Source organism: Cricetulus griseus, chromosome 2 (assembly GCF_003668045.3).
Source record: "Cricetulus griseus strain 17A/GY chromosome 2, alternate assembly CriGri-PICRH-1.0, whole genome shotgun sequence".
NCBI classification, from domain to species: domain Eukaryota; kingdom Metazoa; phylum Chordata; class Mammalia; order Rodentia; family Cricetidae; genus Cricetulus; species Cricetulus griseus.
The window spans coordinates 197,873,203-197,894,127 of record NC_048595.1 but is presented as its reverse complement, the minus strand read 5'-3'; the positions used below and the strand labels follow the sequence as shown (position 1 = coordinate 197,894,127).

Here is a 20,925-nt window from a genome sequence, read left to right as displayed (position 1 = left end):
TTTATTGTTATCATATGCTGAGCGTTATGTTAAGAAATTCATATACATTATGATCTTTAACCCTCAACAATTCTGCCTATCTTATCTGCTCAACTGAGGCACAGAAGTTTGGAGAGCTTGCAAAGTTACAGGAGTCATAGATATGTGATACAAATCTAGGTGTTTCTCCAGCTGGTGTGCAGTCAGCAGGCAGCATGGTCACAGCAGGCCATGGGAATAGTGTCTGCAAAATTCACAAAGTAAGTAGTCAGTTTCTTCTTTATCTCCAGTTGTATTCCCTTGATGAATATTACTCAGGCAGAGGCTCATGCTAGTTTTTCTGGGTTAAGTGGAGACCATGGCTGGTAGAAGGACTCATGTAAGTCATGGCACACCATGTGCACCTTCCATAAACCAGGTCCTAGGTAGGACTACAGCAGAGAAGTGGCAGAGTTTACAATCAAGAAATGAATGTTGAATATTTTTATATGGAGAGGAGGGAGGGGTGAGGTATGGAGGGAGGGGTGCAGAAGGAAGGGAGAATGGGGGAGGGAATGAGATAATATCCTGGACCTGAGGATCCAGAATCTATTGGAACATCAGAGTAATAGATTTTGATGTTTCAGATGGTCTGCTAGCTTCATGTCAAATGTTACTCAGTTTTCTGTTACTGGAGTCCACACTTACTTGCTTATTTGTGTAGTTGGTTTTTTAGAAGTTCACTGTGATGCTCTAATATCCTGATAGCTCTGGCACCTGGATACTACATCTCTTCAACAGAATAGCAGTGCTTCATCCTTGCATGGTCTTTGCAGGTTTGCCAAGAGCTATATTTCCATAAGCTTTCTTTTTGAAACATTACTTCTCTCTGAGCTTTTTGTGCACATATATACACAGTATGCTTATATATTCCCCTGTATTTTGTTTTCACAGCTTCATTGAAGTATAATTGTTCTGTAAGAGCGCACATATTTAATATACAGAATCTCATAGATTCTAACAAATGCTCATACTCATTGAACCATCACCATTAACAAGACAGTAAATATCTGTCACTTCTAAGGGTTCCTCCTTACCCCGAACCCCCATTTTTATGGTAAGAGCACAACTTGAAATTCACCCTCTTAACAAAATGCAATGTTTTTGAAGCAGGTGGTTTTACTATGCCATCTACATGCTAGCATCAAACATGTAGATCCTGTCTCAGCCTCCTGGAAGCTAGGGTTGCAGGCATGTGGCCTCAGATTTAGCTCTTAAGTGAGTTTCTGGACATCCACAGAGATGTTAACTCCAGACAGCCTGCTCTATTATAGACCTTGGGAACTTATCTGCCATTTCTGAGACTCTAGACTAACTTTTCAGTGGGTGTTGATTAATCTTTTAAGTTTTTGTGTCTTGTAGGGAAGACTTTGTGATGAATCCAGATGGGAAGATGGCTACTGTTAAAACAGTACCAGTTTTCCACACTACTTTCTCTTCTTATACAGAGGGCTTCTTACATAAGAGGGTTGTGGGTCATTTCCCTGTCCTCCAATACTCCTTGGACATTTACTGTGACACTCAACCATGTGGAGATTTCTTTAATGGCCAAATGTATCAGGAGAGCCAGTAGACAGTGAGAGCTAAGAGCAAGAAAGATGGGACATTCACTCATTCATTTGTAGGACCTTAAAATAAGCTATTTCTGTTGTTACATGGAGATCTGGCCTTGGATAGGCAGGATGGGGCCAGGTGCTGAGTGTGGGGGAAGTTGCCCATCAGCCATGGCATCATTAAAGATGTCTCACAGAGTTCTAGTTGCTGGTATATTTTTCCAGGTAAAACACTGCTCAGAAATAGCCTTACCTGAAATGTCTCTCATCTTCAGCCTACAGAAATCTGCCTAGAAATTAAGTCTTTGTTCTTGGAAGACTGTGAGCCCAAGCTGGCACATCTAATGCCTCTCTCAACACTCCCTGTCTGGTCACAGGTGACAACCATCATCCATCCTCTGATTTTATCTTGCTCCATGGTTACCTTAAAGGCAACACTCTTGTCTGTGGGGTCTACAAACTCACCATGCTGCCTAGAGTCAAGTCTTGCTGTTTCAGCATCTTAGGTGGAGAGCCCACAGTACCAGCATCCCTTGGGAACTTATTAGAATTTCTAGCCCACACATACCTACCAAATCACAATCTTTACTGTATGAGGATTTCTAGGGGCATCCAGGCACATTAAAATTTGAGAATGGCTGTTGCAATGCAAAGCTTTCTTAAGGCAAGACTTAATCCTCAGGGACTGTAGGAACCATGTTAGAATCAAGGCATGGACACAGTAGAAGATGGGTGACACTTTCTAGGAGCCCATCTGAGAGGTAAGCCCATGATAGATGTGCCACAGTCCATGTGGAGGAAACCCTGGCAGCCCTGGGTTTGAATGTGAGATCTGACACTGTATAACAGCTTTGGGGCACTCCTTCCAGAGCTCAGTGAACCTTTTTATAGACATTTTAAGTTGGTGCTTACACACATTTTCTACTGTTGAAATGAGCACACATACAAATATACAGCTTGGCTCCTACAACATGTCAGGCAAAGAGGTTCATTAACAACATATCCTTCCCCAGGTTGTAGGGCTTTTCAGTGCCTTTGTTTTGAAGATAGTATTACCAACAAAATTGCCTGTTTTTCCAAAGCTTACTTTGCTTATAAAGAGCTTTATGAGATTCTTTGGGCTCAGATGAGGGGTGGGCAGGAGAAATTACCTTCACATTAGTAGAGGTGAGGAAGTTAAGTATTTACGAAATTATTTCCCTAAGAGTTTGAGAGTAAGATGCTGGTCCGGACTTGGGTTCATGGTCATCACAGTAACGACAGAGCATATTCACAGTGGGCCCCTGAGGCTGGATACACCTTCCTTGCTTAGATCTTCCCACAAACTTGCAAATAAAGTCTTTGTATTTGAACCAGCCAGTCAGTCTCTGCAAACAGTCAGCTATCAAGCGACAACCAGGCCCTTGGTAGGTCCAGCTAGAAGCCCAGACTCTTTATGGTCATGAAATTTCTACGTGCTATACCACAATCAGTCCCTGCCATACCACAATCAGTCAAATGAGAGGGTACATCTTTCTGTGCTTTAGGGTTATAAAAAAAGTCATTTGAGAAGGCAGAATACGGCACTTTCAGATAAGAAAATGCCTAATCAAGAGTATAATCAGCCTATTCATTTTTTCATCCTGTTCCCACTGCTAGTGATGGGGTTCAACACTTCTTGTTGTTTTGTCTTACTAAAGACAGAGGGAACATCCAGAGAGAACGAAGCATAGACAGCACCTTGGGGATTTGTCTAGGAAGAAGCTAATCTAATGAGTACTGACAGAAAGGATAGTACTTATGGCTCCTTTCTGTGGGTGTTTATAACATTCCATGTGCTATGCTAAACATTGTATACTAGCTCATTTAAGTTTCCCATCCCCTGTGTGAGACCAGCATTAACAACCCCATTTCAAGGCCATGGAAATGGAAGATTAGAGTCTTGTTCCTGCCTGGAGTTGCCACACAGATATGTGGCCCAAAAGACACAACCCGGCATGAGGCGGTAGACACGTGGAGACCTAATCTGAAGGCTGTGATGCTTCTTACAGCCTCTTAGTACTGTTTTAGAGCAGATAAAAGACAAGAGTCCTAGAATTAAGGCTTCTGAAGGGCTAGACTCATTAGGGATTCTTCAGCTGGAATGATTCAGACCCATGGTTCTCAGGCTTCCACATGTGCCCATGACTGCATTTCAGACAAGTTCCTAGGCAAAAACTAACTCATTGGTGAGGCCCAGAGAGAAGTGAAAGACTGGACTTCTTGCTCAACAAGCAGGGGCAGGATACCATTAGAGAAGACATTGAGAGAAAATCCTGTCTTTGTTTTTGTTAGTCATGGTACTTTAAATTTACTATTCACTATTCTAAATCTAAAACAATTAATGTAACAAATTATCAACAATAATTTTATCATTTAGCATAGATTGTGCAATGTTAATTTTGAAGAGTATTTAACTTCTTTGAGGCAGGTCACTGAAATTACACAACTCATTTCTCATAGCTTGTACATAGTCAGAGACACCTATGATGTGTTAGTTGGCAGTAGGCTGCACATTTAATGTCTGAACCATAAAATTGTGATGAAGCTAAAATTTTCCTATCTGTGACATCATAACCATCATTATGTCACCATCACATTATCACGCGCATGTGTTTATGCTCTTATAAATCAACTTTTGATATTTCTGGTTCTATAAAAGCACAGCATGCATAATTATACTCTGTACACAATACTGGATAATGCCAGTAGGTGGTTATATAAGTTTAACATATTTACTGCATTTTCACCATTATTTTAGCATGTACTCAGCTTTATACATATAAAAACAAATTCATTGTAAAACATCACACTGTCTTATGCCTTTGGCAGTTCTCTGCTTATATTTAATCTCTTTCTTGGCTGCACCAAGAACCGTCTCTAAGGATTGACACTGTCTTATGCCTTTCCATCTCTAAGGATTGATCTTTGGTATGTTGGCACAAAACTATGTGGTGATGTCGAATAGACACAATCATCTAGTGATATGCCTCTCAGAATATATCCCTTTCTTTAAGCAATATATGGTTGTGTGTATGTACTCTATTATTATCTGAAAGACTGGAGTTGATGCACAAAAAATAATCAACAGCTATTTCACTTCTTGTGCACATATTCTAACAAATTTCTCTACCATTGACTTACTGATGAGTTAAGAGTTCCTGAAAGGACAACAACTATGACTTGCCCTATATTCACTATCCTTTTTATTGAGTGCAAGGAGATGGCTAATGCACAAATAAGAAAGGAAATGATCATCTTTCTTGGTTTCTATTCCTCAGAATGCCCCAGCCATCTTTCTGCATTCAAAGTAAACTTTTGTGCAAATGCAAACTGTGGCCTTTTCTCCGCTATTGGCACTCTCATCAGCTTCCCCCTCCTTCCGAGTTTACTCACCTCTGCTTCTTGAATCTCACTGAACTTCCACAGGCAGGCCCACTGGAGGTCTATGCTCACTTCAAATGGCACAGCAGTGCTGTAGATACATATTGTCCTGACCCGGGATGTCTCAGCCTTAACCCATGAAGTTCGGCCTGAGTGGGGGTGTGTGGACCTGGAAACTCCTAGCAACCCAACGACAATAAAGACCAAACACAGGCATCTAATCATGTTTAGAGAGCTCTCAGTTCCATGCTGTAAAACTAGAGTCTTTTCTTTATTTACCATCTTTTCGACTGTTTCTTAACCATCCTTCCATGGCCGCGAGGAGATCACTCCTTTCCCTCTCTATCCTCTCTGGTAGCTCGCCCCTAACTCCTGTCTTCACTTGTTACTTACACACACCTAACCCCTCATTCAATTGCAAATCAGTTAGCATCCATTCAATACAGACTGGAGGGAGCGCCTGGTTCCTGGAACCCCTGGAAATCGCTCCCAACAGCATATGCTCACATTCTTGATTACTTTCGGTTCATCAATTTCCCAGCAACCCTTTGATATTACTTACAGAGATCAATTGTTAAGAATTTCAGTAGTGCAAAAACATTTCAAGTATGAGTTTCTTCTGGATGTGAGGGTCCTGTAGCCATGCAAGAAAGGTATGATAGCCTGGGGTCTATGCCTTTGGTTCAGATCATTTCCATAATTTTCCAGTTCGCTTTGAATGTATAGACTCAAGAATAAGCAGAAATTTGCTTCAGATCCCAACAACAAAGGCTTTCAAAGATTTTCCAAAAGACTCAGATTGCTTCCCAAACAAATGACTCCCACATAATAACATTTTAATGAGTTAAAGGGCAAGAAAATAAGAAACATCCAAATTGAATTTGTTCAAAAATACATATGGTTTTCCAAAAGTAATGGCTCGAGGCAAAATCTGAATCATCTTTTACCGAATCCAGAAGTTTGGGAAAATTCTGCAAGACTTAGCTGCATTCAAGACGCCTGAAGCGTTCTCTATTTCTAGAATTTCACTTTGGCGGGTTAGCTCCTGGCCTGAGCTTGTTCCTCTCCAGGGTGTAGGGTTTCAATAGCACAGATGAGAGGCCATTTGCAGAGTTCAGAGTTTTTATTTCTTGTTAATTTTCACTTATGTTTTTAGGTTAATATAATTAGTTTAGGCTATTTCTGTCTTTTTATCAAAAAAGAATCTCTCTCTCTTCCTTACTCTACACGTGCCTTTTCTTCTTTCATAGGATCTAAGGGTAAAACTTACAAAGACCAAGGCAATTTCCCTAGTTTAGCCTTCACCTCAATTCTCCTAGGAGCTAGCAAATGTGCACATTTGTAGCAGATGTTCAGGGCTGGCTTATATTGGAGGAAGGAGCTCACAGGTGAAACCTGTTCTGCAGAGATGCAAAGCATTGCCATGATGTTTGTAACTAACACATGGATCTTCAGGTACACCGCACATGTTCATATCCTGTTACTTGGTCCATCTGAGGACTGGTGTGATCCAGTCTGGACTTCCATTTACTTTAGCTCCTGGGTGTGAAACATTAGCAAATTTACGCTTGCTTCAGTTGTTTCCTTTCCTCTGGGAACCTATATTTCCCCTTCTTTGTCTGTCTCTGGTTTTGTTTGATTCTTCTTATATGCTTCAAACAAACTAGCACGTAGAGCAAAGTGCATTCTTACTCCTATGTTAGGTTCACAGTTCAACTTGCTTTTTGGTTCTCATTTGGAGATCTGAGCCTGGGGAAGGAAACAGTGGCACAGACTGCACATAATGCCCAGGAAGGTATCTCCCTGCTCAAAGAGCTCCCACCCAGCAGATGATCCTGCTTCTCGAAGCATGAAAAAAAAGAAGATAGCCAAATTTCTGCCTCTAAATCACAATGCCTTCCTACCCCTTACAGACTCTAGCACCTAAGCAGAAACAAGTGTCTGCTATGAAGCCACATCCCTGTAACATCTCCAGGTCTCAGCAAGCTCTGTCACCACAGCTGGGGCCACTTTTGAAGCTGTCCCTGTGATGCACTGAAGCTCTGGCAGAAGGCCTCTTTAGGAAGGTAGCGCTCTTAGAAGACTGCCAGCTTTCAGCCTGTGCTAATCATGATGGTTCAGACCAATCATTCCTAAAAGTGTGGAGTGCAGCCATCTGTTTTCTGTTTTCCTTTCCAAACTTAGCAGCATGGGAGAACCCAGGTCCTCTTGGTCAGGACCATAGAGCTGGCCCTCCTACTCACCAGTGTTAGCCTGTTTGTGGTCTCCCCAGTGGTAGGCAGCTATTTCCATGACCTAGAAAAGACCAGGTCCCACATTCTTGATGAAAAGAAAGCCTAAGTGCTATGTTTTTAAAATCTCAGTTTAAGGATAAGGGAACAGCAAAGGTCACATGACAAGTTAAATACTAACACTTTGTAGTAATTAAGCTCATTTTAAAATTGCTTAATGGCTTCTAAAGAGGCTTTTTTCTCCTTTAAAATGGGTTTACTATTCTGCATTCATTGTAGAGAATTAAGCAAGCCAATGGAAGACACTAGAGATATTTCTGTTTCACTTGGACTGAATTAGCTTAAGCTGTGGGCATTAGTTTCTGAATATGCAAGAGTTAACTTAGCCAGTAACAGACATCCCTGGTTCCAATCTGTATGCATGCAGTTTCGGATTGTCAACAAGTTGACATTTATCTGCACAAAACATTTCCATTTGTATTACACATAGCGTTACATTATTATTCTTTCCAATATCACTGTTTGGGAACAGGTTAATGCCTTGCCACAAAGGGTCTTCCAGACAGCTATAGATGAAAGCCTGGGCTTAAGAGAAGCCTAGATTACAACATATGCAGAAAACCCTAGTAAGGGCAGGTATGGCTGTTCAGTATGAAGATGAAGCTTTCAAATGAAGGTATTATATGATTAAGCTAGTTGGTAAAAGTTCAGCTCATTTAATTATACATGGACACACAGTATGGATATTTCAACATTCTATGTGTGACTCAGGTCTATGAGAAACCAACTTTTCAAGCTTTGGGGATTCTTGAAAAATAACTACGGCATGTCTGTATTACTCATGTGCTGTTTACTGACTTCCAACACAATGAAATGTCTTCATCTCTCCTCTCAATTTGAACTCCATCCGTCTACGATCCCCACCTGGACTCATTGCAGAGATACTAAGTCATTCTCCTAGCTAACATTTGTATACACAAATGGTGGCAGCTGAATTTCATGTGGGTCTGTGATAATGGATCCCCAATTTAGACCATGGGTAACTGGAGACAGGATATGCCTAATGGGGCCCTCAGCTATGGAATCCCAGCATGTCTTGGTCTATCAAAGCTCCACTTGCCAATCTTCTGGGCTTGGTGCCAAGCCTGTATTTTTAGACTAATAAGAGTAGCATTCTGGAGCTGGAGCTTTCGGAGTGATATTTTATTAAAGAATTATTTCTCCCAGAGCTAGATGTTTTCAATCATTTAAATTAATGTATTTTATCACCTTACACTAATTATTTATTTAATGGGTTTCTTCAATTTTTAAAATTATGCCTAATGCAATATGCTTCTGAACAGGAGTACAGAAAATGAACACATTAATTACAGTAAAACGTCTAAAAACTGAAACAAATTAAATAGACTGCAGCATATGCTACCCAAACATTGATCATGCATCTGTATATGTAACACTCTCTTTTCTGTGCAAAATGCAACTCTATGTCCTCTAGTGTCTGCCTGCTGGGAGGAACTCTGTGAAAACAAGTAAGAGAATGCCGGGGTCCTGTTAGGCAACTCCCTTTATCTTGGTGTCCTTGTGTCCCTGTGTCTGCACTCCGAGGTGCTTATACCTCAGCTCTCAGAAGGTTTTTAGTTTCATGCCACATATGAGATGCACATTAATTATAGGTTGGAAAAGGGACTGGAATGCTGTGAGAGCACATTCCATTTCAACAGAAAGGATTGGGGCACTTGGTGTCTGTGTTTACCCTGGTGCATGCTCTTACTGCTGAATACACATTTCTTCCTGCTGGGATATTTTCCTTTATGCTTGCCATTCCATTTAATTTATACCATTCTAAGTTGTTTTATAACACGTGTAAAAGCAATAATAATACATGGAAAGAAAGGCATTTTCAAATATTTTCAAGTATGTGCATAACATGTGATAACCCAAATTGTAATCTAGCTTAGTAATGCTGATGCTAGAATGAACCATCTTGACAAAGGATCCTATCAGTCAGGTGACTTGTCTAGGAAGTCCGGCTTTGAATAAAAAAGATAACCATTGCCCTCTTTGACTTCTCTCCTTCACTTTCCAATTTTCATTTAATATTGTGCAGAGGTCTCTGTGATTTCACATTTGATTTTAAATATCTTTAAAACCAAATAAGTTCCCTTTTGAAATAGTAGGATTATAAATGTTACTTAAGACTGTCTTAGCACATGAGCAATACTGAAACATTTAACATTATTTCAAGTCTTTTAAAAATGTACCTCAGGGACTGCAAATGGCCCAGTGGTGAAGAGCACTTGTGGCTTTTGTATAAAAACTAAGTTTGGACGTCAGGGAAATCATCCACCATCATCAAGTAGGCTTCATCCCAGGGATGCAAGGATGGTTCACCATATGAAAATCCATCAATGTAATCCACCATATAAACAGCCTGCGGGGGGGGGGACCACATGATCATCTCACTAGATGCCAAAAAAGCCTTTGACAAAATCCAACATCCCTTCATGATAAAAGTCTTGGAGAAATCAGGGATAACAGGAACATTCCTTAACATAATAAAAGCAGTATACAGCAAACCGATAGCCAACATCAAATTAAATGGAGAGAAACTGAATGCATTTCCTCTAAAATTAGGGACAAGACAAGGCTGTCCACTCTCTACATACCTCTTCAATATTGTCCTTGAAGTTCTAGCTAGAGCAATAAGACAACAAAAGGAGATTGAGGGAATATAAATTGGAAAGGAAGAAGTCAAACTTTCAATATTTGCAGATGATCTGATACTCTATATAAGTGACCTGAAAAAATCTACTCAGCAAAGTGGCAGGATACAAGATTAACTCAAAAAAATCTGTAGCCCTACTATATACGGATGACACATTTGTGGAGAAAGAAATCAGAGAAACATCACCCTTTACAATTGACACAAACAACATAAAATACCTTGGGGTAACACTAACTAAAAAAGTGAAAGAGTCTCTAAAGAAAGAAATTAAAGAAGATACCAGAAAATGGAAAGATCTCCCATGTTCTTGGATAGGTAGGATCAACATAATAAAAATGGCAATCTTGCCAAAAGCAATCTACAGATTCAATGCAATCCCCATCAAAATCCCAACACAATTCTTCACAGACCTTGAAAGAACAATTCTCAACTTTATATGGAGAAACAAAAGACCCAGGATAGCCAAAACAACCCTGTACAATAAAGGATCTTCTGGAGGCATCACCATCCCTCACTTCAAGCTCTATTACAGAGCTTATAGTCCTGAAAAGAGCTTGATATTGGCACAGAAATAGACAGGTAGACCAATGGAATAGAGTTGAAAACCCTGATATTAACCCACACATTGACAAAAAAACTGATTTTTGACAAACAATCTAAATTTATATGATGGAATAAAGAGAAAATCTTCAACAAATGGTGCTGGCATAACTGGATGCTAGCATGTAGAAGACTGCAGATAGATCCAAGTCTATCGCCATGCACAAAACTTAAGTCAAAATGGATCAAAGACCTCAACATAAATCCAGCCACACTGAACCTATTAGAAGACAAAGTGGGAAATACCCTTGAATTACTTGGTACAGGAGACTACTTCCTGAACATAACACCAGTAGCACAAACACTGAGATCAACAATTGATAAATGGGACCTCCTGAAACTGAGAAGCTTCTGTAAGGCACACAGTCAGCAAGACAAAACAGCAGCCCACAGACTGGGAAAAGATCTTCACCAACCCCACATCTGACAGAGGGATGATCTCCAAAATATACAAAGAACTCAAGAAGCTAGTCTCCAAAACGCCAAACATTCCAATTAACTAAATAGACAGTTCTCAATAGAGGAATTTAAAATGGCTGAAAGACACATAAGAAAGTGTTCAATATCCTTAGCCATCAGGGAAATGCAAATCAAACAACTCTGAGATAACATCTTACTCCTGTCAGAATGGCCAAAATCAAAAACACCAATGACAGTTTATGCTGGAGAGGATGTGGAGAAAGGGGAACACTCCTCTACTGCTGGTGGGAGTGCCAACTGGTACAGTCACTTTGGAAATCAGTATGGCAACTCCTCAAGAAAATGGGAATGAGTCTACCACAAGATCCAGCAATTCCACTCCTAGGCTTATACCCAAAAGAAGCACATTCATACAACAAGGACATCTATTCAACAATGTTCATAGCAGCACTATTTGTAATAGCCAGAAACTGGAAGCAGCCTAGATGCCCCTCAACTGAAGAATGGATAGAGAAAATGTGGTGCATTTACAAGATGCAATAGTACTCAGCAGAAAAAAACAAAACAAAACAAAACAATGGGATCTTGAAATTTGCAGGAAAAAGGATGGAACTAGAAGAAACCCTTCTGAGTGAGGTAGACCAATCACAAAAGACAAACATGCTATGTACTCACTCATATGTGGATTTTTGACATAGAGTAAAGGATTACCAGCCTACAATACACACTGCAAGAGAAGCTAATAAACAAGGAGGACCTTAAGAGAGACATACATGGTCTCCTGGAGAAGGGGAAAGGGTCAAGATCTACTGAGCAAATTGGGAGCACAGGAAGTGGGGGGAGGGAGCTAGGAGAATGAGAAGGGGAGAAGAGGATGGGTGGGGAGGACATGAGGGAGCAGAAAGGTTGAGTCATGGGAAGAATAGAAGAAAACAAGAATGGAGATACCATAATAGAGGGAGACATTTTAGGTTTACAGAGAAATCAGGCACTAGGGAAATGTCTGGAGATCTACAAAGATGACACCAGATAACAATCTAAGCAACAGAGGAGAGGTTACCTTAAATGCCCTCCTCTGATAATGAGATTGATGACTGACTTATATGACACCTGATAGCCCTATCTAGCAGCTGGTGGAAATAGAAGCAGACACCCACAACTAATTACTGAACTGAACTGGAATCCAGTTGCAGAGAAGGACAAGTGAAGAGCACAGGGGTCCAGACCAGGCTGGTGAAACCCACAGAAACTACTGACCTGAACATCGGGGAGCTTTTGGACTCCAGACTGCTAGCTGGAAATCCAGCATGGGCCCAATCTAGACCCCAGAAATGTGGGTTTCAGTGAGGAAACCTCAGAAATCTATGGGACCTCATGTAGTAGTTCAGGACTTATCCCTAGCATAGGTGTGGACTTTGGGAGCCCAATCCACATAGAGGAATACTCCCTGAGCCAAGACACACGGGGGTGGGCCTACGCCCTAAATCCCCAAGAATATGACAGACTCTGATGACACCCTATGAAAGGCCTATCAGAGGAGGCTATCCAGTTAGTTTAAGAAGCGCCTCCTTGGCTACTAGAAGCAGAATTTTTCCACTATAATAAGACTGTCCAGTTTTCATTCTGATGATGCTGTCATTATGATAGTGAAGCACACTCACACACACACACACACACACACACACACACACACACACACACACACACACAAAATATGATAGCTGGCCACTGCATTTATGTTTCAATTTAATCTTCTATTTAAATGGTTTGAAAGTAAGATTCTGAATTTTTCTTATGCATGGGCAGGATGAGTTGCAAAAATAATTATTCTGCTTGGCTCCCAACACTAATGTTTGAGAGAGAGAGAATTTTGTCATGCATTTTCTTTAGAGGCTCATTATTGAAATATAATAACCAATTGGAGTGAGATGCAGACTACTGCCCAAACCAAAGGGAGATGCGTGATGCATCTAGTTCAAATATGGGCTAATTAGATAGAGAAAAATTAGAGAGAGCTAAAGAATAAAAATTCCCCTTTTCCCTTTATTGTGGGAAGTTTTTTTCCTCTTGAAAGTAGACTCTACATTTGTAATTCAGACTTTGTTTTTCCCAAACCAGTTCACAGTATATGGGAATGTGGAGTGCTTCAAAATGCCAAAAGTAAAACACATTGATGACACATCATGCAGTAATAGTTTTGATTATATGGATGTTGTACGTTCCTGAACATAGGCCTTGTTACTTAGCTGATGTTTCCAGAGGACAAAAGCTATCCTATATATCTCCACTTTACACAAACAATGTGAAAGATAAACATTCCTGTTACATGCAGGATCAGGAGAATTGTAGATGAAATGAGATAAAAGGCTCCAGGGAATATCTATAGGTGCAGCTTTTTATTGTGTGTGTGTGTGTGTGTGTGTGTGTGTGTGTGTGTGTGTGTGTGTGTGTCTGTGTATACGCGCGCACGTGAACGTGCATGCGCTGGGATTAAAACAAGGCCTTCATACATGTGAGGCAATTGTTCTCCCACTGAGCTACATCCCAGCCTCTATAAGCAGGTGTGCGTGTATCACATACTGACTTAAAAAGCTTCTGAGCCCAATTTGCCATCTATTTGCATCTAGCTGGTTGCCCATATTCCTCTATTATCTGGCTTAACATTGTTGTCCTTGAGATTACTAAAAAAAAAAAAAAAAAAAAAAAAGAATTATCAGGAAGATTCTTCCTTGTGTCAGTCAGTGATGGTGAGTTGGCCATGCTGAATGGGGATAGAGGATTTCGCTATGTCTGGATTGGGTAAAATGTGTTACTGACGATGATGATAGTTTTGCCTGCTTGGGAGAATGGCCCTTTTCTAGAGAGGCAGCCCTCATCTTTCAAAGCCAAATCCAATTCCTTGTCTTCTAGGATGACTTTCATATTCCTGACCTTAAGCCAGAATCAGACACTCTCCTCTGCCTACTGTATATTGCTCTGGCCTCTGTTCTTGCATTCATTACTTTTTCTTCGCCCACCCATTTAACTCTACCCACCTACCTACCTGATTAATTCTTCATGTCCATTTCACAAGAGTAGTAGTTCTTTGGGTGCAGAAAGAATGAACAAGGGTGACTGTACGAAACTCCCAAGAGATCATTGCCAGTAATAAGGGCTGATAGGAGGTAGAGAGTAGTCCTGGTCTAGTTATGGAGGTGAGTGTTAGGGATCCAAGACCCAATTGTATCTGTGACTCAAGCTCATGCTTTATTTTTCTCTAGTTCAAGAGGAAGTTGACAGCATCCTGAGTCATCCAGGGCTTTAAGTGCTATTCTGCCTTATCCCCAGCCAGCATGGAGGGGGTGGCCAGTTCTACTTAAACAGTCTTGAGGAAACAAAGGAAAATGTACAGTAAATAATCAAGGCCATGCTGAGGGTGTAGTTCAGTGACAGAATAATTTCCTAGCACGTATGAAGCCCCTGGATTTGATGTCCAGCTACACACATGCATGCACACATGAATGCACACACACACACACACACACACACACACACACACACACACACACACACACACACACACACACGGGGCGGGGGGTATGGAATATTCATAGCTCTGTGATCTTGCCCAAATTAAGCTAAGCATGAAATTCCTCTTCTCATGCAAAATAGAGATGTTAGTACCTACTTACAGGCTACAATTATGGGACAGAGTGTATAGTGTGATGTATTAAAACACTCGTAATATCAGGAGGATGAGAGTGCCCACTATTTCCTTTTACTTCTTTGTCATTTTCTTTTAGTTTTGGTGATTTTTGCTTTATATCTCAACTGCCTTACTGTTTGTTGGACAGTGACAGGACTGTTTCCTGGGGGAAAATGTGGTCTTTTATTTTTTAAATTATGTAAGCATGAAAACAATGACAAGAAGTATCATCGGAATGCAAACTGAGGCCATGTGATTTCCTTAGCTTGCTGAAGAGGCTGTGTCTACTGATTTGTTCACACCTAGAACATTTGGCACAATGGTTATGAATCAGGAATCCTTCAGTCCACTGATGCGTGAGTCAGTGAGGTTGGGAGAAACACCTGACAATGCACACCACACCATCTCCAACTTCATTCAGATCCTGTTCTATTCCCTCATGGAGCCTACAGTGTCCTGCAGTTGAAAGCATAAAAAGGAGTTCATACTGACTCAGAAATCATGCCTAATCATAGCCACATGTGATAATTTCTGAGCAGAAACAGACGATCCATCTTTGTTTATTAAGAAACTGAAGTCCAAAAGGTTAGGTAATATCACCATGGCAACCAGCCTAACCAGTGGTTAATTCTGAACCAAGAATAATTCTAGAGGTCTGAGTTGCTTCAGAGATGGACTATGTAGTGATTTTTCTCAGAGAGGCTCACGTCTGGTCATAGCCATTTTCGAAGGGTTCATTACCACATAGTGTTAATGACCCTGTGGAAAAGCAATGGAAGTAGTCAATACTTCTTAATTACCAAATCCTGATCAGTGTTTCACAAGCATGAACTATAGATTTGGTGAAACTATGAAATAGGTGCTGTCGCTAGTGCAACTGTCTAGATGAGGAAACAGGCTTAGAGTTATTGAGCAAGCATCCAACACATAACCTTCAGACTTTTTTTCTGATTCTCAAGTTTATATTCTTGACCAGTGTGGACACTGCTTCACTCTGCAGTCAAGTGAGCTTGACTGTTTCTGTCCCATGGTAAACTGTTCACTGCCTTTGTCCTAACCTTTTGAAGGCATGGAGTAGAGCAGCTGGGGGCATTGGAAGAAGGAGGTATGTATTGGAGGATGGTCAGTCAGTCACTCTATGCACTCTGTGTTCACTCGCTCCTATTACCTTCCAGGACCACACCAGATGTCAAGCCATAGCTGTGAAGATTCCTAACTTTTCTGTTTTTGTGAGGCTATGTGGCTCATAGAGTCCTGTGGCTATTTCTCCAAGTAAACCAATGTGCATGACCTCTGGATGGGATGTTGGTGCCTTCACCTGTGGCATCACCTGCAGTTTTCTTTGGACACCCCTTGTAAGGGACAGCATCCCTGACAGTTGAACACAGTAGAGACTCTTCCTAAAGATACAGATCTGTCTCACTGAATGCCAGTTTGGAGCCTTCTCTTTTAGGACATGCAAAGTGTCCTGTATCTCACCTTCCTCAGTGTGAAGCAACTCATATTGCAGCCCATGGATTTGTGTCTAGCCATAGTGAAGCAGAAAGCACATTGCTCTGTGTTGACTAGTGACTGTTTCTAATAACAGACTGGATGCATAGACACAGGGTTCTGAATGCTTGCAGGACATAGTAAGGGGCCTCCTAGCTTTTTGTCACCAAGGGTGGAGGTGGCCTGAAGCAGTGCGTGGGTGGGCCTCTGCCCTGTGGCTTTTTTGATGAGTTTCAGAGTTTCCCTGGGGATGAGCCCTCATTTCTTCTTCCATGTTAGGGACTGTCAGTCACGAAGCATTCATTGACAGGAGGAATGGGGACAACTGTGGATCCCCCAAGCATGCTCTGGCCTCACAGAGCAATTCTTGTATATTTCCCTACAGCATCTGTTTCTGTCAAACTAAAATGGAAAATTTAAAAAGAAAACAACAACAAAACTTCATTCTTGCTAAAGATTGAAGGAGAACACATCTTATGATAGCATTTGTAAGCCTAGGCAATCATGCCATAAAATAAAATGATGACTGTCAAATGGCTTTGTTGAATGCCACCAGATACAAAGAACTCATAAGGAACAGGCAATCTGCAGCAAGGCTGAGTTGTGCATTGCTTTGGGGGAGGGCAGGAACTTGGGGAAGCTTGTAAGGTGGTCTTCATGCTTTGTCAGAATCTTTGTGTGAAACCACTCCCACTGCTCCTTCTCCCAAAGTGACAGAAGACCAGATCCTTGCAATGGCAAGACCGGGCAGTATTGAGGGAACAGATGTTTGCAGCATGCAGCCCAGCAGAATGAGCTGGCTTTCCAGGGATAGAAGGTAGCCCAAGAAAGAGATTTTGGGAATATAGGGGAAGAATCTCATAGGCTAAGCATTGCTACCACTCCAGGTTTGGAAGGAAAATCTTATTTTGTGCCACCTACCAGATGTTCCACCAGCTCCAGATGTGAAAATAATTCATGTAGAGTGGGAAGCTTTGGTGTCTCCTTCACCTGTACTGATGTTAGGACTGCCCTCAAGCCTTTGTTTACATGTGAACATTCACAGTGAGTCATAACTCACATCCTTGGCTTCTTTCATAATTTCTTAGTCTCCTTCTGACTATTGCCACCTAACCTTCCTGTCAAGTTCACCTTTTCCCTGAGTTGATGTCATCCACTTGTGACACAGCCAAGGGCTTCACATGGTCTTGGAGTCAGCTGAATACACAGCCACCTGTGCCCATTCCAGTGCATATAAATCATGTTTGTGGTACACTGCTCTTTGTTATATGTGTAAGTTAACCCTTGAGTTCCCTCAATGATTCATCTCAATGTTTGATGTCTCCACCTCTGTGGCCCACGAGCAGAGCATTGCTTAGAGCATACCAGGGACACCATTTTTTGTGTTTAAAATTCTGCTGTGCCCTTTCTTTGACCTCATTTTAAGAACAGTTAGTATTCAGGTAAGAATATGAACAGTGCACACAGCGTTTTAAAAACTCAATGCATTGCACAGAGTGGATCCCACCTCTTCAGAGTTGTGGGAATTTGAGGGGCACTTTTACTAGTTGCGTTAATTGAGGCATTGTGATTGGTATTTTGTGAGGGGGCACACTTAGGGAAAAAAAGATCAGATTGTATCATAGAACAAAGAATTGTCTCAATAGACACCATGGAGCTTAAAACCCAACTCCTAGACAGGACCAATAATGATTTTATATCCATACATGTCTATCTGAATACTCTTAGACTGACTTTTCCAGCATTTTCAACTGATGTATAAATCAATGGAGGTTGCATTGAATGTGTTAGGAACTTTACCAAGAGATTGTCAAAATATTGATTGAAACATCCCTGCATCACTACAATGTGTGGGGATAGCAAGGCAATGGTGATTATTGAGTGACCAGTGTAATAGTTCTGTCTCTCTGCTCTGGGGTTGTGGCATTCATTTTGGCACTATCAGGACCGGCAGAAGCAATATCCAAGGTAAGATGCTGTAACTTTTAGAGGCATTTTGCCCAAATTCTTAATGAAATGTGTTATTTTATTGTGAGTTACTTTTGTCAGTTTTTCATATTATATGTAGGATATTTTATTTGTTTTTAAATTTTTGAATGGATTATATATGAGTTTCTATTTAGGATGGTTAAGTAATAATCACTAATTTCTAATATATAAAATGGAATATTGATTTTTATGGAGATAAGGAACACTGACAGAAAACATCTAACTGAAATTCTTACAAAAATATTTTTTTCTATTTATGCAAACAGAAAGGATTTCTTGTGGGACTATTAAGAACAGATCAAGATTTTTCAACAAATGTTATGATACAGAATGTCGATATGAGATGTTCAATTTAATGGGTCTTTAATTGAAACATCAACAAATCAGAGTATGCATAGTTTGCATTTGTTCCAGTATTTCTTGAGCATCTTTCCAATTCTTCACTTGCTAGACATAATGAGGCTCTAAAAAAACTCAGTACCATGAAATATAGACTTCAGTATCTAAAAGTATAGACTGCCCTCTCTTGGAGGGCAATCTGCATAAAGAGAGGTGCTTCACAAGCTTGACACTCATAGCCTGACACCCATCACATGGAATGTGCTTGTAATTCTGTAATAGGTTTACCTATCCAGTCTGGTGGCGAAGAGTGGGGAGAGGAATGGCAGGGTAGGAGGAGAAGACAGGAAGGAAGATATCAGAAGAGAGAGAGAGAGAGAGAGAGAGAGAGAGAGAGAGAGAGAGAGAGAGAGAGATCAGTTTGGAAGAGTGTAAGGAAAATGGGCTTTAGAGTTGGATAGAGCTGAGTCCACACCTTGGCTTTCCCACTTAGTGCCTGTCTGCTTCTGGAAAGACTGGATTTGTTCTCTGTAAAATGGGCACAAAATTATCTGCCTTCCTGGTCTGATTTGAAGATTTAGTGAGATCACAAATAGAAAATCCTGAGTAGAAAATCTGGTATCCAAAAGGGACCAAGGCAAATGTCTCACTCACTTCTATCTCCTGTACTTTGTAAATGTTCCTTGTCACTATCTAGTCCTTATTTGGCAGGATATAGTTGATGAATGGTGACTCCCAGGACCCAAGAATGGAACATAACTTTAGAAATCATCCAGTTAAATTACTGTATGCCAGGATCCTACTGAGGACTTTATGTTTGTGGTCTCATCAGATCCTGGAATCATGGCCAATAGAAAACTTGAAGCCCACATTGGTTCTGTGTTTTTTCCTCTCTTTATCAATATGTGGGCTGGTTTTGTGATAGTTTTGGTGAGCTGAGCATTTGGTGAGCTGTAAGAGTCACAGCAAAATAAGAAAACACCTGGAGGTTGTTTTTAAATGCTAATCAACCCCTCCTTACTGCAACCATCTCCATCCCCCAAGGCAGGCAAACTAGGGTGAGTCTGGAAGCCAATAGATGGCTAGCTCAGCTCTGATATCTGATGTCATGGACTTGCCTTTTATTGTTTTAATGCTCAGTGTGTTAAGGAATAAACTGCTCTGTAGAATGTTCCCTAAGTCTTTGTATCTGAGTTTAAAATAATAAAGAATAAAATAAAATAGACTAGTTTATTCTTTGCTACCCATGCAAAATAATTTACAGGAAAATCCCATTATGATCACTCAAAGGCCACTAAAAAGAGATGGGTGCTCGTACTGAATATGTGGGCTTAGGCATCTTCTGTCACATTACTTTGATACTGAGGGCAATAACTCCCTTCTGAAAAAGGACCTGTCTACAGGGTACTTCCAGTTTCCCTTGATTAAAATGTGTGGATTTTTGCCTCAAAGAAATAAAATAAAGCATGAGCATCTAGGTCTAGGAGTCTCATATGCTCTGTCTCTGATGGCCTTCTCCCTGTGGTCAATCTGCTTTGTTCCAGAATGAAGCCTCCCCGAGGAACACAGTCATTGATACATGTTCAGTGGAGGAGAGGAAACAGCATGAGAGAGTCACTGGGCAGGGGAAGGCCACAGACTTCACTTTGAAGGACTTTTGACCTACTGTATTTTGGGTAATAATCCATTGTTTTCTGCCTAGCTATATTATTTTCAAAAAAACTGAGTAAATCCACAGTTTGCCTTTACTGGGGATATGTGGAATGTCATGGCGTGTGTGCATGTTATTTAGTCTGTATATACAGTAAAATCTTACAGATGATAGTAATAGGCTAGAAAAGTCCATAATACTCACCTTAGGAAAACCCAATGATATGGGGACAGTGGTATATCTTCTAGTATGGAGCCCCTCTTGGGTAGGCAGGTTCCCAGAAACTTAATGACCATCAAGGCTATGTTGAGCCTTGGGGGTTCTTATCTTGTGAATTTGAAGAATAAAGTTTCCAGACCACAGAGGGTGAGTTTTAGAGATTAGAATATTATAGATTCACAGGTAGGAAATAGAGGGGTGTGGTGGGGAGCCAAAGCTCCTGTATAGCAGAAGGGGGTTCCAGAAAATGGGGTACCATGGAGCTGCTAGTCTGGGGGCTTTGTAAGGAACTAATGACAGATTTTGATGAGGGCTTGGGAGAAGATATGCTGGTCAGTCAGTTGGCCCACCCAGGTTCCTCCTCTAGGTTCCTCCTCCAGGTTCCAGCCACACAGTCTCATGGAGCCTTTAGGTAGAGTGTTCTTTTAGGAGGACAAAGACACAATGGGCAGAGCTCTCTTCTGACATCCTGCCTCTAGCAAGGACATGCTCAGAACAGTTGCTGTGGGGTCCCCTGCCCTCCTTGGCCAATTTCTCTCCCTTGTTCTCATCAGTGAGGCTCTGTGCCATTATCGGTGACTTCCTGTAGTCATCCTTTGGGT

General features: G+C 41.0%; 1 long non-coding RNA gene across 1 annotated transcript; it reads right to left on the bottom strand.

Annotated features, from left to right (window-relative positions):
• Positions 1-230: 230 nt before the first annotated feature.
• On the bottom strand, positions 231-14,161 carry LOC103159890. The gene is made up of 4 exons (XR_003481808.2): positions 13,993-14,161; positions 9,466-9,635; positions 7,217-7,268; positions 231-6,722 (listed from the first exon to the last, which is right to left on the bottom strand). It is a non-coding gene; the product is annotated as an uncharacterized LOC103159890 (long non-coding RNA).
• Positions 14,162-20,925: the final 6,764 nt, after the last annotated feature.